At 32.1% G+C, this 25898-nt stretch overlaps 1 protein-coding gene across 3 annotated transcripts in view; it reads right to left on the bottom strand.

Moving 5' to 3' along the window:
• Nucleotides 1-25898, bottom strand: part of LOC114331757 (ceramide synthase 5-like) — a 187255-nt gene that overhangs the window by 121823 nt on the left and 39534 nt on the right. Inside the window, exon 1 of one of the 3 annotated variants that reach the window (XM_050650883.1) lies at nt 15377-15510. The exons of the other annotated variants lie outside the window; for them this stretch is intronic. The gene's annotated coding sequence lies outside the window, so the exon portion shown is untranslated. Of the gene's footprint in view, nt 1-15376; nt 15511-25898 lie in introns of those variants that run through there. 3 annotated transcript variants of the gene reach the window in all.

Here is a 25898-nt window from a genome sequence, read left to right as displayed (position 1 = left end):
CGTATATTTTAGCTTAAAAATATCATTACCATGGAAATTATGCAGATTGGTTTGAAGCTGTTACTTTAAAAGGTAATAATTTTATATACTGTGTTAAAATTGCAATTACTTTTCAATTAACTTAATTTTGACAGAACATGTACCGTTTTTATAGTAATAATTTGATTTTTAGAAAGTGCGAAATTGAATGTTGCCATTTTAATATTTGTTAAACCATATTAATATATATGTTACCGGCCAAACCCGATTTCAGCCAACTAGTATGGCCTAGGCCAAACTGGTTTGTCCTAGGCCAAACTAGTTTATGCTGATATCAATACACACACTTCAGGCCAAACTAGTTTTGCCTAGGTCAAATTAGTTTATCCTGATATAAAGACACACACTTCAAGCCAAACTAGTTTATCCTGAATTGTATGTTTTTATATCAGGATAAACTAGTTTGGCATAGTCTAAACCAATTTAATCTAGTCGAAAGTAATTAATTACAGATTTAGGTATTTAGGTAAATGACAAACCGAGATGGCACTTCTCTGAAAGATATAGAAATAAAAATAGTATGGGGAAAACAAGCCACAAAAGCACTCCATGGAGTTATATGGAAGAACACTCTAACTAAAGAAACCAAAAAAGGATTTTTCAGGGCATAGTGCTGAAAATTGCCCTACAAGAGCCGAAGAATGGCCAGTGATAACAATAATACGGAATAAAATACGAACAGTCGAATTGGATTTTATGAGAAGATGTCTACAAATTACCAGGTAGGATAAAATAAGACAGAGGAAATATGAAACAGAATAGAAGTAGAATGCCCAATTACAAAAAAGTTACGGTAGTAAAAGTAGAGCCCTGAAATGGTAGGGGCATGTACAAAGAATGACGGAGCACAGGTGGCGGAAAAGATTACAGGATTGGGACCCGCGGGGAGGAAGACGGAGAGGAAGACCTTGTGTAAGATGGAAAACTCACATAGGAAATGCTGTGATATATAGGGACCTCAGAGATAACGACTGGGAGAATAGAGTGCTATACAAGAAGAAAACGGCAAATTCATAATGGGAAAAAGCCAAGAAGGAGAGAGTAATTCAGCGAACTAGTACGGCTTATTAAAAATAATAAATTGAATAAAATACTTTGTTCTTTGAAAAAATATTCATTATTATTAAAATTATAATTATTCGTAAAAAACAAATAATAATATTGAGTTATATTCGCGGTCGGACAGACAGACAGTCTAGGTAAAATTTCTCACCTTTAGTACGAGTACCATCCTTGGATTATAAGCTTTCATTCGACACCTCATTTGTCATTCTACTTGGTATAATGACGGAGGAGTTGAGTTCACGGACAAACAGACAGACGGACAGACGGACGTGGATAATTCAACATTTTCACATTTTTTCAAAATTTGTGAAAACAATATATTAATTCGTACTCGATTTTATTTGTAAGTGTATCTTTTCTTTTAATTTTTGGAGAAAACCTCATCCTTTTATTTATTTTTTTTTTATTATTTTTGAAGTTATACTTCTTTACGGGCGTAATGACGGTGAATTTTTATATGGTAAAACCTAGCGACCGGGCGCATGCGCATTATAACTTTGTTCTGATTGGATGTTCAAATGACATGACAAAAATTATCCAATATGGCAGCTGTGGTACAGCTGTGGGACTGTGGTTTGGTTATAATGTATGGTTGTTGCGTTTTAAAATTTGTAGGAAGAGAAACAACAAACAAAAAGTTAGTTAATGGTTATACTGCCTTTTTAAATAGTTTTCATATTATATTTTTGGACTTATTTACATAGAAGAGATGATTGTTGCATGCCAATGTGAAAGCCCATCAAACTGTGACTAGTATGAGTGCCGCAGATCTCGCTTATTCAAAGCTAAAGAATCTTACACTGGTAAGTGTTTTATAAATAGTTGATCAAATTTTGTTATGATATTTGAACATAGCCACTTTGCACGATGCAAATGATTGCGAAATTTATTAGTCGTTATACGGGCTCCGATACCTACCTATTTGAACCTACCAAAATACATAAGTAGTATGTAATACTTTTATTTACATAATTTGATTACCATCAAAATTTCTATCAATATTCACCTAATATATTGTTTTCTTACTCTATGTTTTTTTGTATTTTTTCAATTCTAAATCATTTCAATTCAAAATCAAAATAATTTGATTTACATAAGTTAAAAATGTCAAAAGTTTAATCCGTTTAGTTAGTCGATCTTCGCACATAATGACAAACTGTCTCTGTGGCGAAGCTTTTAATGCGAGTGAACCCCAATACAACGCAAATACCAGCCGCGTGGTAAGTTGGTTCGAATCCCAATAGAAACTTTTATTTTTTATTTTTTTTATACATTTTATGATTGTAAGTATATTTATTATATAATTTTATTTTCAGAAAATACGTATTTAGTTAAAAAATTTTCCGACAATTAATGTTCAGAAATCATTTGTGGCATTTTTAATGTGTTTGTGTGTGTTTTATTATTTTATTATTTTAATTTTTGGCACTGTTTTAATAAAAATGTTTGAGAAGTAGTAAGTATAAATTAGTTTAATATTTAAATAAAATATAAATAAAAAAGTATATTAATTTCGTTTAAAATCATATAATCATATAATAGAAGTATAACTTCTTACGTGCGTACAAAGTACACAAACATTATTGTTTATATTGTTTAATTATACGAGAATATATTGATTTATATCATGTATCAATATCTTCATTTGATGTATCATAATATGATACAATATATCGATGTATAATTTTTTTGCCATCCCTGTTGGAACGTGATTTGGGAATTTCCCGCATGTAAAAGTCCTTACATGTTCGCTAAATTATTTTCGACTCTGCTAAATTGGTTTAGACTAGGCCGTACTAGTTTATTCTGAAGTGTGAGTCTTTATTATATCAGGATAAACTAGTTTGGCCTGAAGTGTGTGTATTTATATCAGGATAAACTAGTTTGGCCTAGGCCAAACTAGTTTGTCCTGAAATCGGGATTGCCGGTAACATATACATTTATACAGAAATAGCTGAATCTGCGAAGGTGACTAGGATAGCAAATCATGGGGAGAGGACTTCAGTTGAACGCATTGGTGCAAAGAGTAAACATCTATTTTAGAAGACATTATGTAATAAATCAGTGGTTTTCCGACAATGCCAGGTAAAATCTTCAAACAGTTGTTTAGTGTAATACATTTAATATATTTTTTTAATAAACATGAAAATTACAAGTGCCCTGAAAAATAAAAGTGTAGGTACCATCTCGTGAAATTATACACAATGTTTTAAAATTTACACCGGAGGACGTAGAAGGAAATTTTACCGTGAAGCAGGTAACACATAAAAAACCGAAAAACCTTTGAAACCCGATTGATCTGACAACGTCGAGCAACCAAAGTTTTCGGTCTGTCTGACCTTGGCGGTTTCAGATATTTCTGTCGTCTTGTAATTGAAAATTCTTTGATTAGTACAACCATAACAATAGATAAAAGAAAAGCCAAACAATAAGGAATGCCACGTAATCTTCCCCTTGTTGCCATATTCTAAATTTGAAAAAATATATAGGGAATAATCAGATTTTTTGACATAAGTACCATTTACTATTACAGCGAGCATTTCATTGGCTATACTTATATGACGTTATAGCGATACGCTTTAATTACTATTTTTGCTAAATTTTTAATAACTTCTCTCAAAACGAAATAACATTAGTCATTTAAATTTACATTTAATATACAAACCATGTGCTAACAAAGACCGTTGAGTTTAAGAAACGAAATGTATCCCTAAGCAGATTGTATAAAATTAATGTTTTTTTCAGGGAAACACTAATAGATTTCGAGGCCAGATTGCCACGCTCTTTATGCCAACTTCTTAAAATACAGAAAGGTTCCCATCTTTTAAAACGCAGATGTATGTAATTTATTGCCTTTCTAGCCATATTGTAAAACCGAAAGCATGATGGCATAATAGATTGTTGTGGTCTCGCATTATCGGCACAGCAGGCGAACGATTCAGACACACCACCCTTATGAGGCAATAAACGAAGCACGCTTGTTTACCCAAAATAAATAAATATATTACTGTTCGTTGTTACACTTTTTTTTAATTGATTCCATCAACACCCACCAACGGAATAACATCATTATATTTCGTGAGATTGTAAATGATAACTGACGTCTGTTATAAGATTGGAGGTTAAATATAATGCCAAATTATTGTTTTAAAATTATATTTTAGTTATCTAGTTTATATTTTAACGACAGTTTATTTTTAAACAACTTCACTTTCCCGTCCCTATTCATGATTGGTCGATTAGGTTTGTAATAGTTATTTTGTATGGTAGGTTTAGTTAGGTGTTAATTTTAAGAAATGTTGCTGGCTAACCGGGCACACATTTCAAAGGCCGTGCAAGAAGAAGAAAAAAATAAACAAACAAAAATTTTACATAGCCTATAGGCCAATATGACTTTGGCACTTATATTACAGATAATTATCTTTATTTTAAAAGACCAAAACACATAAAAGAGTGTAAAACGGTATATACAGAACAACTTGAATACCGTCATTCAATCGGATGTAATGGACCAGGAGATTGAAAAGTTGCATACAGTTTCACAATACATACGTGAGAAATTCCTCAAACCACCAAAAATAAAGAAGAAATCGTGGATGACAAATGAGATTTTAGATATGATGGAAGAGAGGTGAAAGTCCAAAGATCAGGACATGTCATTATACAAAAGAACAGATAAAGAGATCAAAAAAGCCATTAGAATAGCTAAGGATACACGATTAAGAGAACAGTGTGCGTAAATCCAGCAATTGCAACATAAACACGATTCATTAAATATGTACAAAAAAGTTAAAGAAGCTGCAGGCTTATACAAACCTAGAAGAGTTGGGTGTTTGGCAGATAACCAAGGCAAACCACTGTTAAATGTGGAAGAAAAACTAGACACGTGGAAGAAATATGTGGAAGTAACTTTTGCAGATGAAAGGCAGAATACCATTGAAGACACTGAATGCCAAACAGAACCCCTCATTACGATTGAAGGAAGAAGTCACGTCAGCTATTAAAACAACTAAAGATGGTAAAGCTGTAGGGCCTGACCAATTTTATGTAGAATTCCTAAAACTTATGGATGAACAATGAATAAAATGGATAACAACTGTATTCAGCAAAATATACGTAACTTGAAAAATACCCCAAAGCTGGTTAAAGTCGACCTTCGTAACTTTACCCAAAAAAGTAAATGTCAAAACATGTGAAGACTACAGAACAATTATTAGCCTAATGAGCCACTTACTCAAAACGTTTCCGAAAGTGATACACGGCAGAATATATAAAAAATGCGAAGAACTGATATCATGGACGCAGCATAGAGTCCAAGTGCTTATGCAAAGATGCAGGTATGTTGAGTGTGACGTGTATATTTGTTTTATCGACTACAAAAAAGCGTTTGATAGAGTAAAAAATGATAAACTCATAAACATCTTGAAAGGAGCGGGAGTAGATGATAGAGACTTGAGAATCATATATAATTTGTATTACAACCAAACTGCCAATATTAAAGTGGATGTCCAATTGAGAGAGGCAGTCTCCATAGATAGAGGAGTGAGGGAAGGATGCATCCTGTCCCCGGTGCTGTTTAATATATACTCTGAATGTATCTTCGAGCAAGCGCTGGGAGAACTACAGGATGGCGTATTAGTCAACGGAGTGCGTCTGAACAACATTAGATATGCCGACGACGCTGTAGTTTTTGCAGACAGTCTAGATGATTTGCAAAGAATAATGTCGCACATATCAGATATAAGTAGAGAATACGGACTTGATCTCAATACGAAAAAAATAAAGTACATGGTAGTCAGTAAGCGCGAAATATTAATGCGCAATAGCTGTGTATTAAATACACAGCTTTTGGTTAACCAACAACTAATCGACAGCTACACATACCTTGATACCAACATAAACAGCCAGTGGGACCACTCAAGTGAAATAAAATAACGCATAGGAAAAGCGAGATCAGCGTTCATAATGATGAAGTCTCTTTTCAGAAGCCACGATTTACCTCTTGCTACTAAAATCTCTATCATCAGATGCTATGTATTTTCTACGTTATTATGTGGAGTAGAGGCCTGGACACTTTCCGAGGCTTCTTTGAGAAAATTCGAGGCATTCGAGATGTGGTGTTACAGGCGCATTTTAAGAATTTCGTGTGACTAATGTTGAGGTTCTACGTAGAATAGGCAAGGAATGCCAGATTATTAACACAATCAAAGAGCGCAAACTAGAATATCTTGGCCATGTTATGAGGAATGAACAGAGATATGTCTTGTTGCAACTCATTCTTCAAGGCAAGGTATTTTGAAAGAGAGGACCAGGGAGAAGAAGAATATCTTGGCTTCAAAACCTGAGAATGTGGTTTAATACATCGACAACCGGACTATTCAGAATAGCAGCAAGCAAAGTTAGGATAGCCATGCTGATCGCCAACATCCTGAACGGAAAGGCACCTTAAGAATTATTTCACACTCTTAAAGAAAAAGAGAAGCAGTGTAGACGGATGTGGTAAATAAATATATGTTTTTTATTTGGCAACAGCGCTTTCCTGCTAATCTTAACGGTAGCGAAAAAACTAACATATGAGGAAAAATTTGTTGAATTTGTTTGTTTGCTGTCAAGTTTGTACCGGTGGGTTATGATGTCATTAAATCTATAACGTGCATGCCTAATTGTTTGACTTTTAGTTTATTACACAAGATAGACAAAATTACGTTATGTAAGAATGTGAACGAACACTACATTACACAGAGGAAAATTTGAAAATTTGAGCTAAGATACGAACAGTTAAAGAGAAATAATATGGCGATAAATGTTAAAACAAATATAAAGGTATAAAGTCATCGACGAAAATTGTAATTGACACACCTATGCCATGCAATATTTGGGGATGCCAATAATTTAATAGGTTAGTTCAGTGTTTCTCAACCTTGTACCATTTGCGACCCAATTTTCCATAATTATTTTCACCGCGCCCCCCTTGGTACAATAACAATCTATTTGTGCAATAATAATGTACCTTGAGTATTTTGACCAAAAACAGTATGATGTTTTCTGCACTGAAAACCAAAGCGTTTCGTATACTATTACCGTTTTCAACATCCTGCCTTTGCGAAACAGGATTTTCCGCGATAGCTGCTTTGAAGACCAAATATAGCTCACAGATAAATATAGAAAAAGAACGTATATTTCTTATATTTCACCCTGTTTCGATAAACTTTGCTCTGCAAAACAGGCCCAAGGAAGTCTATAATTTACATTAAACTTGTTGATAATTAATTTAGTATCTCTTTATAACTATAGCTCCTTATCAGTGTTCATGTGTATTTTATTCTTCATTTTGTCAGAATTTTGTTTTGATTTGATTTTAGTAAATTAGTTAATATTGTTGGCGTTTTTTCTTTGATATGCTCACGGCCCCCCATTACTAAAAGCGCGCCCCCCTAGGGGGGCGCGCCCCACAGGTTGAGAATCACTGGGTTAGTTACTCCTACACAAAAAATCCAAAACAAATATAAAAATAAGCTAACTTTAAAAAAATGTATACAATTATTGTCTGATATATTACTTATTATTAGGGAGCGGATTTATATGCGAGCAATTTTAATGAAATATGCGCATACATATGCAATAATAAAATTACGAAATATGCGCAAGATATGCACAATAATATCAAATAATGCGCATTTTGAGAAATCACATATTTATCTACAATAAAATAAATGTATCGATTTTCCACTTTATTCTTGATTTTTTTATGGCATCGTTGTAAATTTGAGGTACGTGATTTTTTCTCATTGTACATTCATCGGGAACACTTTTCTTGGAATACATTACCAAAAAAAATTTTAAAAATAGGATTTTCCAGTTTTTTAAAGAAAATTTGCACAAATCATCGCCTCGCATAAATCCGAATTAAATTTATACTATTCATTGAATGAAGTCATCAACGATTGTCTACTGTCAATGGGTAACTGATCAACTTTCGATTTGCACATCTTCTTGCATTTTGACTTATGTAGTTCTGTCCCGACATATCGTGTAACCGAAAATTTTCGCTGAGATGGTATCTATGACAATAACACATACTTTTTTAAACTGTTTAAACCTAAAATGTGGAAGAAGCAGCCAACTATTATTTATTAAAGAAAAAGAGAAAAAACGCAATCGTAAGCTCACCATTTTACTACATGCTTTGCAGAATAATTTTTCCGGGAATAAACCAGGCTAGAATTTTTCGGCATATTGCAATATTCACAAACAGAAGTACCCTTACACAAAAACTATACATTTGCATTGACCGCCTAAAGGTGACTAATTTTACTGATTTACGAGATCTGATTTACACCACTTAATAATAGGTTATTTAACATCCTACAATCATTTTATGACGGCGTACTATACGCACTTTTTGGGTAAAGATCGGGTGTTTTCTAAGAAAAACCGAAAAGGTAGCGAATGAGCCGACTTCAGGTAGTTCTCGAAACTATATGACAACATGTGCAGGGAAATATTTTGTGTCGAATTAAAAAATTTTAGAATTTTTTCGTTTGGACAAAAATGTTTTTAAATAGACACATAATATGCACGTTTCTTTAAAAATATGCAAAATTTGGTAAAGTTCTCAAATATGCGAAATATGTAAGCAATATGCATTTAGCATAAAATCCACTCCCTACTTATTATATAACTTTTTTCTACTCACCACTAGTTAGAAAAGTTTTCGTATGATAACATTTCCTAATGTCATGTCAATTAATTTTCTAAATATATACCTATATCTTCTTCATTTAAAGTGGATTTTAGTTCATAAACCTATTTTAATATTTGAATATTTTCTTGGTGTGGTACCTATTAAGTTGTTCTTCGCAGTGGACAATAAAGGTATACGTAAATAAAGTTTTCTGTTCAATTTATTTTTAACTTCAGTAATTTGTTTTAATAATTAAATATGTACATATTCGTAAATAATAATAGCCTTGATATTGCTAATTTTTTGATAATAATTATTAATTTGCTGGGGCGTCATGGCAAGGTAAGATATTTCTTTGTTTAATTAATTTTAAGTGTATTAATTTGTTTTAATATTTAAAAGGTAGAAATGTCAATGAATCCACTAAGTTGCTAAAAATATACTACGGGAAATAACAGAAAAAAAAAGCATGGCTGACGGAGAAATGTAAGGAGATTTTAAACATTACAACGCAAGCATGACGACTTTCATATGCACAAAAATATTTAAAAGCAAGATGCATACCAAATAACAGCTCTTACTGCTCAACTTAAGTTTTTCATATAGAAAATCATATATATGGTGTCCCAAAAGTAGCGGAACGGTCGAATATTTCGCGAAATAAACATAGGATCGGAAAACTGAAAAATACGTATTCAATAATTTTCAAAAATCTATCCAATGACACCAAACACCAACCCCCACTACACCCCCTGGAGGTGGGGTGGGGGGTAACTTTAAAATCTCAAATAGAAACCCCAGTTTTTCTTGCAGATTTGGATTCGTTACGTAAAAGTAAGCAACTTTTATTCAAGACATTTTTCGAACTGTGGATAGATGGCGCTATAATTGTAAAAAACGATTTATCCTGATACCATGGGTAAATTATAGAAACGGTCTAATATCTCGAGAAATACACTTCCAAATGAGAAACCAAAAAACGGGTTTTTAATATTTTTCCAAAACCTATTGATAAACACCAAACATGACCGTCCAACGCACCCCCTGGAGGTGGGGTGTTGGGTAACTTTAAAATCTTAAATAACAACCCCCACTTTTTATTGCAGATTCAAAATCGTCATGAAAAATTAAGCAACATTTATTCGAAACATTTTTTAAGATTGCCGGTAGATGGCGCTAATAAATCGTATTTTTCCAATTAAAGCGCCATCTATCAACAATTCTAAAAAATGTTTCGAATAAATGTTGCTTAATTTTTTATGACGAATCCGAATCTGCAATAAAAAGTGGGGGTTGCTGTTCAGGATTTTAAAGTTACCCTCCACCCCACCTCCAGGGGGTGGGTTAGGATAGTCCAAGTAATAAAGCTTAAAATAGGACAAAACCTCTCAATTTATACAGAATGGATCGATTTGCTTGAAAATTTGAGAATAAGTAGTAGATAGTCCAAGGATTAAAATCTATATAAGGCAGAAAGGCGCTTTTACCATGGGGGTGGTTGCCATCACATCTCGAGGGTGGAAATTTTTTATTTTATGTTGACCGCAAAAATTGATAAAAACAGTCATTCTAAGCAAAAAACGTTCTATACATTTTTTTGATAAAATTAATAGTTTTCGATTTATTCGCTATCGAAAATGTTGGTTTTATATCGAAAAAATCAATGTTTTTAATGAGTTTTCTGGTAAAAACTCAAAAAGTTTTCGTTTTGTCAAAACAACTTTGCTTAAAACAAATGTACCTTTTCAAAAAATAAACAAAACAGTTTTTTTTATTTTCTTTAAAACCAATAGTAATCGAGCTATACTTTATTATATGTTAGCTCTTCTTCGTCACAAGCTAAATATTGTAGTTTCAAACTCAAAAGACGGGAAAACTGTGCATTTTTCGAGGATAAATTGCTGAAAATAATTTAAAGTATTTAAAAATATATATCTACAGAAATATCAAAAAAGTCTCTAGCTCAAAAATTAAGTGACTTATTATGAAAAGAATGTCAGTCCCTATTTTTTTTAGCGAAAAAATTATGTGAAATTACCCCCTACTTACCACTCTAATTAAAGTTAGTCATTGACCTTATTTCGTCTTCTATATTTATGTATTATTAATAGGTTCTAGAGATTTGACCGGCTTAGAATGATTAGTTTTTAAAGAAATGGAGTTAAAAGCGAATAACGAATTTTTGTAGTTTTTTAAAAAATGCTCTTTTCTTCAGAACAGAAAGATTAGCATCAGAGATACGAAAAATAAGTTTATTTACTTCTCAAGAACGGGGTTAGCAAAAATTAAGTGAGCTATTGACAATTAAAACTCGTAATATCATGCAAAAACCACCTTTATCAACCCTTTTACAGTCACCTCTTTTTGCGACTGAGGATTTTAAAAGAATTTAATATTAACAGCCTTATAGATCTTGTAGAAACCTACAAAATTATTTTTTATCAAACTTTCTAGGATAAAAAGTAAAAAAGTTACGGTTAAAAAATCAATATATTTTTTTGAAAAAAAAAAGGAGAAATCCAATTGGAAGCATAATACTGTAAGTTAGCGGTGTTCTTACTCATTGGCCTTATTCATACTTCTTTATTTATGTATTATTAATAGATTCCAGAAGTTTGACTGGCTTAGAATGATTACCTTAACAAAACTGGAGTTAAAAGCGAATAACGAATTTTTATAGTGTGGTAAAAAATGCCATTTTCTTCAAAATAGAAAGATTAGCATCAGAGATACGAAAAAATTTTTAAATATGAAATTGTAGGTTATTTTGTTCCAAAGAACTTGGTTCGAAAAAAAATTTTTCTACGGCAAAAATTGAGTGACCGTAAATGAGTATAATATCGAAAAACATTGATTTTTCGATATAAAACTAACACCTTCGATAGCGAATAAATCGAAAAATATTAATCTTATAAAAAAATGTATGGAACATTTTTTTCTTAAAATGAATGTTTTTACCAACTTTTGCGGTCAAAATATAATAAAAAATTTCCACCCCCAAGATGTGGTGGCAACCAACCCCATGGTAAAAGCGCCTTTCGGCAATATATAGATTTTGATCCTTGGACTATCCACTACTTATTCTCAAATTTTCAAGCAAATCTATCCATTCTGTAAAAATTGCGAGGTAAAAAGCTTCGGTTCCTGGACTACTACGGAAAACCTACGATAGCGTTCCTCTGAAAAAGCTGTGGCACTCAATGGAAAGCAGGAATATTAATATAGAATCAATAAAAGCCGACAAAGTATTATACAATCAACTCATAACAAAAGTAAAAACAGGGACACAAGTAACAACAGGATTTGATCCGATGATGGGTGCTCGCGGTCGTTTGAGAAAATGGTTGCTATAGTCCAGAGTAATAAGAATTTTGTCGGGACACTACAAGATCCAGGTAGCTGACTACCTTTTTAGTTATTGTAGACTTATAGGAAGAAAACATATCTGGTTCCTGCCTAGAGTTCGCGTCCGTTTTTTAATTATTAACAATTTAGTGCAAAAATCGCGATTTATTTCCATTTTTTGCACTCCATTCAAAAGCTAAATAGTTGACATAAAATTACAAAATTCAGTTTTTTAGAACATTGAAAAACCTTCAAAATGCCGATTTTTCAAAAGTTAAAAAGTTAATTTGTTGCTACACAAACTTCAAAATAAGTGAAAATCGTTATTTGTCAATAACTTTTACTAAAACTACCTTAGAACTTTAGTGTTTCACCCAAAGTTGGATATTGGCGTACTTATAGACCAGGGCGCATCTGTAAAAATAGTAGTACATTTGGACGTTGAGAGGTGACACAAATTTTTTTGCAGAAATGGCTTGGAAATAAATCAAATAATAATATTTGAGTTATCCTCCCTCTCAAAAATGTCCGGAACATTGTTTAAATAATCAAAATGTCAAAAAATTAAGGAAAAATTCGATTTTTTTCTTCGTTTTTTGATTATAACTTTAAAAGTATTCATTTCGGAGAAAAGTTGTGCTGACATAAAAGTTGCGTAATTAAATTTCCTACAATACCGAATTGGTTAAAAATTTAAAAAATTGTCACCCTTGTTGCAAAATAGCAATAATTGCGGAAAGATCATACAAAAACAAGTATTTGCATTTTACGTTTTTCAACCATTTATGCTACATTTAGGACCTTCATATTTCACCCAGAAAAACTTTATGTTACAGTAAAACAATACAACAATACCGTAAATTTCATTAAGATCGGTTTAATAGATTTTGCAAAATAAATTTTGCAATCCAGCTTTCGCAAAAAAAATTCATTTTTTCAAAATGTTACAGGACTGAAAATAAAGCAGATAGCAAGTTGAAATTTTTTTTGCATATAGAAGTGTACTGTACCTTTCATTTGCAATTTTGCAAAATTAAAATTAATTAATACCACGGCGTCAGGAATGAATTTTTTTAAATAAACATTAATTATTAGTGCTACGCGCAGGACAGCGGATAGTTTGCTCTGATTGGGCATTCCAATGACCTTTGATAATGATTGATACATTTTAATTTTTATTACATTTTGATATAAATAAATAAATTTGTTTATTGCAAAATAAAAACACATACTTTGTCATTTGAAATAACACTTTTATTAGCAAAAACTTTCTTTGTTCATATATTTTAACTTAGAGAATAAAAGTTTATTATTTTTAAACAAATGCAATTGTTTAAACAATATTTCACAAACAATAATAAAATTAGTTTGGTTTTTGTGGAATTAAAATATTAAAATACAACAAAATATAGAGTAAGAAAATAATATATTAGATAAAGATTGAGAGAAATTTTGGTGGAAATCAACTTTTGTGAATCGAACACCGCTGCCCTGCGCGTAGCACCAAAAATTATTGTTTATTTAAAAAATTTCCTGACGCCGTGGTAATTAATCGATTTTAATTTTACAAATTGGAAATGAAAGGTACAGTATACTTCTATAAGCAAAAAAAATAATTCAACTTGCTATCTGCTTTAGTTTCAGTCCTGTAACGTTTTGAAAAAATGAATTTTTTTTGCGAAAGCTGGATTGCAAAATATATTTTGCAAAATCTATTGAATCCATCTTAATGAAATTTACAGTGTTGTTTTACTGTATAATAGAGTCTTTTTGGGTGAAATATGAAGGTCCTAATTGTAGCATAAATGGTTGAAAAACGTAAAATGCGAATACTTGTTTTGTATGGTTTTTTCGCAATTATTGCTATTTTGCAACTTGGATGACTATTTTTTAAATTTTTAACCAGTTCTATATTGTAAGAAATTTAATTACGCAACTTTTATGTCAGTACAACTTTTCTCGGAAATAAATACTTTTAAAGTTATAATCAAAAAACTAAGAAAAACATCGAATTTTTCCTTTATTTTTTTACATTTTGATTATTTAAACAATGTTCCGGACCTTTTTGAGAGGGAGGAGAACTCAAATATTATTATTTGATTTATTTTCAAGCAATTTCTGCAAAAAAATTTGGGTCACCTCTCAACGTCCATCTCAAAACAGTTGCGCCCTGGACTATTAATAAAACTTCAAAATTTGAGACCGGTTCATTAATTAGTTTAAGAATTATTCTATTTGTTTATCTGAGAGACCTTTATTTTGCAGTAAAATAAGACAGAAAATAATAAAGATAGGGCCATTCTGAGTATGCCAAATGAAAGTAGAAGAGTGATAGTATCAAAATGTATTAAAAAAAGTTAAAAAAATTAATATAATCAAAAATCTTAATGCCAATTTTTTGAAATTTTGTAGTTTATAAACATTTAGAATAACTTTAAAAATGTTGTCCGTAGAAGCAATATTTTTATATATTCGAAAAGATAGTATTTTAACACGAATTTTCAAATAAAACAATTTAGCCTGGGTTCATTTGGGACAAAGTTAGCCATATGTTTTTTTTTAATTCACAGCTAATTTGTTTATAATTACTAAGGAATCTCATTAATGCCATTTTAAAGAATGGGATTTGTATATTTTCTTAAAAAATTTGGCCAAACATTGTACCTTCACAGCACCCTCTGCGATTTTTCAAAAATATAGTTCAAACGATTACTAGGGGGAGAACCTACAAATCCACCGAGTTAAAATACTGGAAAAGCAATTTCAAACGAATATAATTTTCTGTAGCTCCGGATCAACTCAATAGATTTTGATCTTTCTTTTTTAATTTGTATGTAATTTCTACGTACATTACAAATATGCAATTTGTTTATAAATTTATTAACTAATAAACAGTCTAATTTGTTTAAACAGTTCTTAAAAAAATATTTTTTTTACAAAAATCTATTTTTTTCATTATTGATCATCGATGATGTCCGTCAACGTGTTAATTTTTAATGCAACCTTTCCTTTATTTTTATTTAGCTTAAATTCCTCGACAACTAAGGCCATTGGCGTGGTACAGTTTATTAAACAATTAGTTATAGTGTAATGGGTAATGTTTGTGTTGAGTAAATGTCTTGTTACTTAGTAAAGTCGACTTCATTGTCTTTACAAAGAGGCGCTAATTGTATCCGAACGTCTACGGTCCCTCAGGTGAGTACCGACCCCCCAAGAATAGAAATTATTTTTATTTATACTTACGAATTGAAATTGCAAATTTGAGATTTCTCACACTTTGTTTTTCACAATATTTGACAAACTATGTAAAGTTTAAATAAACTCACTCAGAAACTGATCACAATCAAACTTTCTAATGGCTGATATCCCATTCTACGTGCATTTCATATCAGATATATGTATATTTACTTTAAACAACTATTTTATGGTAGATAAACCATCATTAATAAATTATTGTAGAAACAACCATTTACTGGTAATTCATATCCATAATTTTTCTTAAGCATTGGCGTATCGAAAATAAGAAATATAAGGAAATTGATTCACAAAATAAAACAAATAACGAGAACAATACTAAATAAGACAAATAGGTACTAATAGTCCAAGTAATGAAGCTTAAAATAGGACAAAACCTCACAATTTTTACAGAATAGATCAATTTGCTTGAAAATTTGAGAATAAGTAGTTGATAGTCCAAGGATCAAAATCTGTATCATGCCAAAAGGCGCTTTTACCATGGGGGTGTTTGCCACCCCATCTCGGGTGTGGAAATTTTTAATATATTTTGATCGCAAGATTTGGTAAAAACATTCATTATAAACAAAAAACTTTCTATATATTTTTTTGATAAAATTAATAGTTTTCGATTTATTCGCTATCGAAAGTGTCAGTTTTATATCGAAAAAATTAATGTTTTTAATCAGTTTTCTGCTAATAACTTAAAAAGTTGTCATTTTACCAAAACAAATCTACTTAACAAAAATGTACCTTGATGAAAGAATAAACAAAACCGTTTTTTTATTTTCTTTAAGACCAATAGTAATCGAGCTATACCTACTTTATTATATGTTGGTTCCTCTTCGTCAAATACTAAATATTGTAATTTCAAAGTCAAAGGACGGTAAAACTATGCATTTTTCGAGGATAACTTATTGAAACTAATTTAAAGTATTTAAAAATATGTATCTCCAGAAATAAAAAAAAAACTCTAGCTAAAAAAATTTAGTGACTTAAATGAAAAGAATGCCAGTCCCTATTTTTTTTAAGCAAAAAAGTGATGGTAAACAACCCCCTAATCACCACCCTAATTAAAATTTGTCATTGACCTGATTTGGTTTTCTTGAATTATGTATTGTTAATAGGTTCTAGAAGTTTGATCGGCTTAGAATGATTAGTTTAAAAAAAATGGAGTTAAAAGCGAATAACGAGTTTTTGTAGTTTGGTAAAAAATGCCCTTTTCTTCAGAATAGAAAGATTAGCATCAGAGATACGAAAAAATATTTAAAAATTAAAATGGTAGCTTACTTAATTCCCAAGAAATTGGTTTTCAAAAATTTTTTTACTTCAATAATTGAGTGAGTTTTTGACAATTAAAATTTGTAAAATCATGCAAAAACCACCTTTACCAACCTTTTCAATGCCACCTCTTTTTGTGACTCAGAATTTTAAAAGGATTTAATATTAATACCCTTATAGATCTTCTAAAAACCTACAAAATTCTTTTTTAACGAACTTTCTAAGATGAAAAATAAAAAAGTTACGGTTAAAACAGTTATTTTCCTAACTAGTGCGGAAAGTGATACTTTCACGAACGAGACCGCTGTTGACCCGAACGACGCGATAGCGGAGTTCGGGCAAGCAGTCGAGTGCGGGGAAGACACTTTCCGCATGAGTTAGGAACAATATTTTTTCTAGGGCCGTACGTTTGGAAAAAGCCTCAAAAATATGAGCCATATCAATTTTTATTTAGAAGTGAAAATACACAAATTAATTCTTTGTCAAGAGTGTCAAAACCAAACTTTCAATATAATGGGTTACCACGACGACAATATTGGTTTCCATGACGACGATTTAAAACCATTGTAATTGTCTACTGATTTGACTTTTAAATATTATGTCAAAATAATTTTATTTCATCGAATTATTGCGTTAGTATCATTAAAACATGAACACAATAAGATACATTTAAAATAAATTAGTAAATAATATCTAAACATTAGTTTATTGCATGTATTATAGTATATTGTAATGCCATATTAGAAGGTATTCTACTTTTCATTTATTTACTTTTTTTTCATTTACTTTCACGCACGCCGTGCGGGAATGTGCAACTTTCGGAAACGAAATGCGTGCTAGAAGGTGGCTGTTTAAGCACGGCCGTAGGAAATAGTATATTGTGCAACAAGTGCAGAAAGATACTAATTTCTCACGAGTTTGAAAAGTTGCGGTACGAGCGCAAACGAGTCACACTATACTTTTCCTACAAGCACAGTTTTTCCTAAAAATTAAAATCACAATTTCCAAACGACGATTAATTATGATAGGTACCTATGTGATAAATTTTAAACTGTATTTAATTAATACCTACTAATCAATTTAAATTCCTTATACCTAAATAAATTGCACAGAAATCAGTTAAAAAATTAATGCACTGCCTTAATTTGTATAAATTTAAACAATTATTACACATTATTGACATTATATTTATGCAGTCACGGATTTACACAAAACCTACTTCATTCGACGTCTCTTGCACAGGTTGCTAAATCCTTATTGGTTATTTGATAATTATAAAATGTTTAATAAGAATAAAACTGTAAAATAAAACAGTTGTAACATCCATAGTTTAGTTTCTATGCTATAGTTAAATATAATAATTGTCTTATAGGTTATATATTTGTCTAATGTTTAACCACGGATGTAAACAGAATATAACGTTACTCAGAATGCGGTAGTCCACGGATGTAAACAGAATATAACGTTACTCAGAATGAGGTAGTCAACGGTGCAGAAAAGAACTTTTTCTACAACCACTATTCAAAGGGCACTTTTCTGCACGGTTTTATGTTAGCAAACTTGATATTTTCTCACAGTATAAGATATTTCACATTAGTGTGCAGAAAAGTGACGTTTCTGTGCCGCAAAGTGACGTTTCTGTGCCGCAAAGTGACGTTTCTGTGCCGCAAAGTTCTTTTCTGCACAGTTGACTACCTCATTCTGAGTAACGTTATATTCTGTTTACATCCGTGGACTACCGCATTCTGAGTAACGTTATATTCTGTTTACATCCGTGGTTAAACTTTAGACAAATATATAACCTATAAGACAATTATTATATTTAACTGTAGCATAGAAACTAAATTATGGATGTTACAACTGTTTTATTTTAAAATTTTATTCTTATTAAACATTTTATAATTATCAAATAACCAATAAGGATTTAGCAACCTGTGCACGAGACGTCGAATGAAGTAGGTTTTGTGTAAATCCGTGACTGCATAAATATAATGTCAATAATGTGTAGTAATTGTTTAAATTTAAACAAATTAAGGCACTGCATTAATTTTTTAACTGATTTCTGTGCAATTTATTTAGGTATAAGGAATTTAAATTGATTAGTAGGTATTAATTAAATACAGTTTAAAATTTATCACATAGGTACCTATTATAATTAATCGTCGTTTGGAAATTGTGATTTTTATTTTTAGGAAAAACTGTGCTTGTAGAAAAAGTATAGTGTGAAACACGTGCAGAAAGGTAATTTCTCACTCGTTTGAATTGCGGCACTCGCTTGCGCTCGTACCGCAACTTTTCAAACTCGTGAGAAATTAGTACCTTTCTGCACTTGTTGCACAATATACTATTGCGGCACAGAAACGTCACTTTGCGGCACAGAAACGTCACTTTTCTGCACACTAATGTCAAATATCTTATACTGTGAGAAAATATCAAGTTTGCTAACATAAAACCGTGCAGAAAAGTGCACTTTGAATAGTGGTTCTAGAAAAAATAAATATATTTTTTTGAAAATAAAACGAATGTTTGCAAATTGGTAAAAAATACAATTTTCTTCAGAATAAAAAGATTAGCATCAGATATACGAAAAAAAAAATATCAAATTGTAGGTAATTTATTTCCCAAGAATTTGGTTTGATAAAATTTTACAGCAAAAATTTAGTGAATCTTAAATGAGTATACCATCAAAAAACATTGATTTTTTAGATATAAAACCAACACTTTCTATAGCGAATTAATCAAAAACTATTAATTTTATCAAAAAAATGTATAGAACATTTTTTGCTTAGAATAAATGTTTTTATTAACTTTTGCGGTCAAAATATAATAAAAAATTTGCACCCTCGAGATGGGGTGGCAACTACTCCCATGGCAAAAGCGCCTGTCGGCATCATATAGATTTTGAGCCATGGATTATCCACTACTTATTCTTAAATTTTCAAGCAAATTGATCCATTCTGTAAAAATTGCGAGGTGAAAAGCTTTGGTTCCTGGAGTATAATAAAATCCACCGTTTGCCCTGTAATTTTTGAGACAAATTAAGAGAAGACTTTGGAAAAAAAATTTGTTTAATTTTAATCTTACATTATATTATTAATATTTACGGGTTGCACGACGAACGAAAATTTATCAAAAGCAGGAGACTAGAGAAAAAAAGGAAAAACACCAGTAGAAGACCGAACCTTCTTCTTCTGGTTTCTATTCGTTTCGGATCTTGGAAATCATACTAGCCCAGTCGGGATAGCATTTGACCTTGCATTAGGAGCTGCCCCAAATTTTATTTTTCTAATCTTTAAGGAGGGTCAATATTAGTATAAATTAATAATCTCGACTGAATTCCACCTTTGCGTTAGTCGCCATCTTGATTTTAAACGAGAACCGTTTCTGCTCAATATCTCCGCCATTTTCAATTTTTTGACAAAAAGTGTAGAAACTGAAATTGTTGAAAACGCGATTTTCTATAATTTCATTTATTATAATTTTTTTCGTGCGGTCGATATTTTCCGAGTTATGAGGGGAAAATAGTGACAGTTGTAGCATAATTATTGAATTATTGAATTATCTCGTTTATTATTAGTTGTACAACAAATATTTACGTATACAAAAATGAAAAGTATTAAAGTTTGTACAATTTTGATGCCGTTCATTTTTTTGATAAAATCAATATTTAAGGTAGTACGTATGTGGTAAAGGTGCGAGCGTAAGACCCGATTGATTTTGTAGCAATTGTTTTTGTTCAATATCTCCGCCATTTTCAACTTTTCGACAAAAAGTGTAAGAACTGAAATTGTTGCAATTACGATTTACTACAATTTTTCGAGAGGACCAGTGGCGGGTCTACAAGGGGGGAAATGGAAAAATTACCCCCAACAGGGTCCAAAATTAAAAAAAAATATTGGAACATCACGATATATTAGCTGACATAAAACTTAAAATATCGACAGACAAATTCAACCAATAAAACCCGCTAGTTAATAAAATTAAGTGAACTTAATGTATATAATGTCTTTTTATGTCTTTTATATACTTAGTTTGGTTGATGTTTCATTGGAAGTTTCAAAAATTGTATAAAATATAATTCTCTTTATTTTTGTTTATGTACAATTATGTCGTAAAGTTAATAATAAATAAGACAATTCAATAATTATGCTTCCCCTCCGCTTCCATTATTTTCCCCCTTAACTCGGAGAATATTGATCGTATAAAAAAATTGTGCCAAAAAAATTGTAGGAAATTGCATTTCCAACAATTTTCTTTTCCACCATTTATGTCGAAAAGTTGACAATGGCGGAGATATTAAGCAACAACAGTTCTCATTTAAAATCAATATGGCGGCTAATGCAACCGCGGAATTCAGTCGAGATTTTAAATTTACACTACTATTGATCTCTCCTAAAGGATATAATTATAAAATTTGGGGCAGCTCTGATACAAAATTCAATTCAATAATTATGCTCCCCCCACCACTTTTTACTATTTTCCCATGTAACTCGGAAAATATCAACCGCATGAAAAAAATTGTTAAAAAGAAATTATAGGAAATTATATTTTGAACAATTTTAGTTGAAAATAGCGTAGATATTGAACAAAAACAATTGCTATAAAATCAAGCCGGTCTTACGCTCGCGCCATTACCGCATCCGTACTACCTTAAATATTAATTTTAGCAAAAGAATGAAAGAGAACAAAATTGTGTAGAATTTAATTCTCTTTATTTTTGTACAGGTACATATTTGTTGTAAAACTAACAATAAACGAAATAATTCAATAATTATGCTCCAACTGTCACTATTTTCCCCTCATAACTCGGAAAATATCGACCGCACGAAAAAACTTATAATAAATGAAATTATAGAAAATCGTATTTTCAACAATTTCAGTTTCTACAATTTTTGTCAAAAAATTGAAAATGGCAGAGATATTGAGCAAAAACGGTTCTCGTTTAAAATCAAGATGGCGGCTAACGCAACAGTGGAATTCAGTCGAGATTTTAAATTTATACTAATATTGACCCTAATAAATAATAAATTAAGCTTTGTTGGTCTATCGGAAGTAAGATGGTTGGGCAATGGTGAACACCATACCCAAACAGGAGAACTTCTATTATATAGTGGTAAAGAAAATGGAAGTCACGAGAGCGGAGTGGGTCTTCTACTCAGTAAACAAGCCAAAAAAAGCCTCATTTCATGGAAACCCATTAATGACAGAATTATGACTGTCAGATTTTATACCAGATACCGTAAGATAACAGTTATTCAGTGCTATGCTCCTACGAACACATCTCTCCTCGAAGATAAAGACATTTTCTACGAACAACTAGAACAAACAACCCAACAAGTAAACAAAGGCGATATCCTAATAGTGATGGGCGATATGAACGCCAAAGTTGGAGAAGATAATATTAATTTAGAAACCGTAATGGGCAAACATGGCCTGGGAATGATGAATGAAAATGGAGAGCGCTTTACAAATTTTTGCTCCAATCACCGTTTAGTTATTGGTGGAACCATCTTCCCACATAAAAATATTCACAAGGTAACATGGACTGCCCCTGGTCATACCAGAGAAAACCAAATAGATCACATCGCCATATCAAAAAGATGGAGATCATCTCTTCTTGATGTACGAAATAAAAGAGGAGCAGACATCTCAAGTGACCACCATCTGTTAATTGGTACCATTAAAATCAAGATGGCAAAAAACAAAAACAAAATCACAAGAAACACCAACAGACCCACATATAACCTGAACAAATTAAAAACTCTTCCAGGAAAACACATGTTTAGGGAGGAGCTTAAAGTAAAAACAAGAGAACGTGAAGTAAATAGCTGGGAAGATTTGGCAAATGTTCTGACAGAAATAGCTGAAGACAAACTGGGTAAAAAAGAGAAATATAGAAAGGAATGGATATCAGATGAAACTTGGAATCTTATCGAGGAAAGAAAACAACGAAAAAAAGATATCTTGCAAGCAAGAACTATAGAAGGAAGAACGAACCGACAACAAGAATATGAAACACTAAATAAAGCAGTTAAAAGGAATGCAAGAAGAGACAAAAGAAGGTGGGCTGAAGAACTGGCAAAACAAGCAGAAACAGCTGCACAACACAACAGGACTAGAGAGCTGTACCAAATTACCAGACGATTAACAAAAAATGGGCCCAACTGTTCGAACATTGTAAGATCCAAGACAGGTGAATTACTTACTACAACGGATGATCAAGTAGAGAGATGGAAAGAGCACTTTCAGGAGATGCTAGGCACGCCCAGGGATAACGCGGATGAAATTGTCGAAAACCCGCAGAATGTAGACTTGCATATATCTTGCGAGTCCCCTTCCAAAATGGAGATAATAACAGCTATCAAATCTCTGAGAAATAACAGGTCCCCGGGAATCGATAACATTGCTGCCGAACTACTTAAAACTGACCCGCATCTAACCGCTGAACTTTTGCTCCCCATAATCCGGGAGGTGTGGGAAACAAACCGCATTCCAGCGGGCTGGAAAAAAGGTAATATTATTAAGCTTCCAAAAAAGGGCAACCTCACACTGTGCAAAAATTGGAGAGGAATAACCTTGCTTACCGTCATAAATAAAATTTTTACGATCATCATACATAAAAGATTAACAAACAAGGTTGAATTTCGAGCGAATCAAGCAGGTTTTAGACCAGAATCTTCCTGCATAGATCACATTAATACAGTGAGGGTAATAATGGAACAATCGGTTGAATGGAACACACCTCTATACATGGTCTTTGTCGATTTCGAACGTGCCTTTGACAGCCTGTCTCATGCTGCTATATGGAAAATTTTAGAGCTAAGAAACATTCCTCATAAAATAATTTCCATTATAAAGTCACTGTACACTGAGGCGACGTGCAGCGTGACACACAATGGGGTCAACAGTGACGAATTTGACGTACTTACTGGAGTCAGACAGGGATGTGTGCTTTCTCCGTTTCTGTTTAACATAGCTCTGGACTATGTTCTCTCCAAACTAGACTTCGACACAAAAGGGATACAATGGACGTTAACCACACGCCTAAGTGATCTGGAATACGCCGACGATATCTGCCTGTTAGGACAAAGGTTCCAGGATGTGGCCGACCAATTGGAAACACTATCCACTGAGGCCAATAAAATAGGTTTAAAAATCAATATTGGTAAAACCGAGTCGATGAGAATAAATGCAAGGAACAACACGCTATTTAATATCGACAACAAGCAGATTGAAAATGTGGAGAACTTCACGTACCTTGGAAGTGTCATAACAGAAAGCGGAGGTACAGAAGACGATATTCGTATGAGGATACGAAAAGCTCAACAAGCTTTCAGCATTCTTAACCCTGTTTGGAGGTCTGGAGAATATACTACAAGGACAAAGATCCGAATATTCCAGTCAAATGTTATGTCTGTTCTACTCTATGGATGTGAAACCTTGAAAGTGACAAAATACCTTACAGACAAATTGCAGGTCTTTGTTAACAAATGTCTACGAAGAATTGTTCGTATTTTCTGGCCAAACACCATCAGAAACGAAGATCTGCTACACCTGACCCAACAAAAGAGGGTAGAAAATGAAATAAAATACAGAAAGTGGGGGTGGATAGGTCACACACTCCGAAAAGATAGTTCCAGTATTGCAAAAAATGCCCTAGAGTGGAATCCCCAAGGAAAGAGAAAAAGAGGTCGCCCAGCACAAACTTGGAGAAGATCCATCATGGACGAGATAAGAAGTCAAGGAAAGTCTTGGAATGAGGTGAAGGCCCTAGCGCAAAATAGAACCCGATGGCGCGTTTTCACTGAAGCTCTATGCTCCACTTAGGAGTTCAAGAACATTGTATATATATATATATATATATATATATATATATATATATATTTATGCACAGATATCAAAGTGAGGTCCTGACATTACGCGCACTTAGTGAGGACCGGTAGAAAACGTAGACATAATCGTTTCAACTCTTCATAGTGACCTTGACAAGTAAATAGCAATTAAAAAATGACGAGTATACACAAAAAAAATTACGTATGTGTGCCCCGTATGGTTCAAGTATATTGCCACCCAAGTGAGGCCATTATACGCAGCTATTAAAGTGAGACTGTATATACTTTTTCGTTATGCGCACAAAATGAGGACAACTTTACGTGTATATTTCCTTACAGCTCATCAAGTGAGGACCATACAGTGTTGTCGATAAATATGAGATTAATCGTTTCTACTGCCTTTTTCTGTATAACACAGTAAGAATTATTATTGTTTCGATGTTTCAGTCACTTGTAGTTATAAGAAGGATGTGGACTCTTTGTTCTTGCTCGTACTGTTTGTTAATTTTATAACATTTTAGTACCTCAGCATTAAATCACGGTAGCCTTATCGGAGACTAGCGTTAATAAAGAAATAGTTTTATATTTTTTAATAATTTACGTTAAAGATGGATAGGAAAGCAAGAATTTTGAAAATAGCGTTAGTTGAGAACAATCATAATCAAAATGGAGGATACAGTGATAGTTCAGTTATGTGAAATTTATATTGAACTTATTTACGGTACATACATATCTGTCATTTGTCAACCCCCTCCCTTCCATTTCCCCCACCCCTTATTTTTAAATAGGGAAGAGGGGCGTGTGCTAGCTCATTTGAAAGGATATTCAATTCTCTATCCAGTATTATTAACATTGACATAATTATCTATACAGAGTGTATTTTAGTATAGGTACTGTTGCCCCTGTCGATTTTCATTTTGAAATGACAATTTTCCAACCTTAATTTTAGTATACAAGATGATTTACTTAATTTAATTAAACTTAATGTACCTTTTTTACTGACTTAATTTTACAGTTATTCCACTAGATGGCAAATACAGTGAATATGTGCATATGTTTTATTTCGAATAATCATTTTAAAATAGTTTTAGTTTTCTATTTTCTCTGAAAATTGTTGCAAGCTTCTTGTTCTTATACTTAAAATCATGTCACTACAAATTTATACGAGACTGCATATTAAGAGTATAGAAAGTATTATAATATATGACATACATGCTTTTTTCCATTTATTGAAGATATTTCACCTTATCCTGAAACAATGCAATGTGACCAAGTGTCCTCAACTAAAAAAATATATCCCACTATTTTGATATTAAATGTATAGTTTGTACTATAAACCGTATTGAAATAGATTGCAACATGTGTGTGTGGTTGGGATATTGACTGCGAAACCTAAGGCTTTATTCGCCTAATCATAT

This window comes from Diabrotica virgifera, chromosome 5 (genome assembly GCF_917563875.1).
Source record: "Diabrotica virgifera virgifera chromosome 5, PGI_DIABVI_V3a".
Lineage (NCBI taxonomy): Eukaryota > Metazoa > Arthropoda > Insecta > Coleoptera > Chrysomelidae > Diabrotica > Diabrotica virgifera.
Note: the sequence above shows the minus strand (reverse complement) of the source record. Positions and strands in the feature narration are given on the sequence as shown.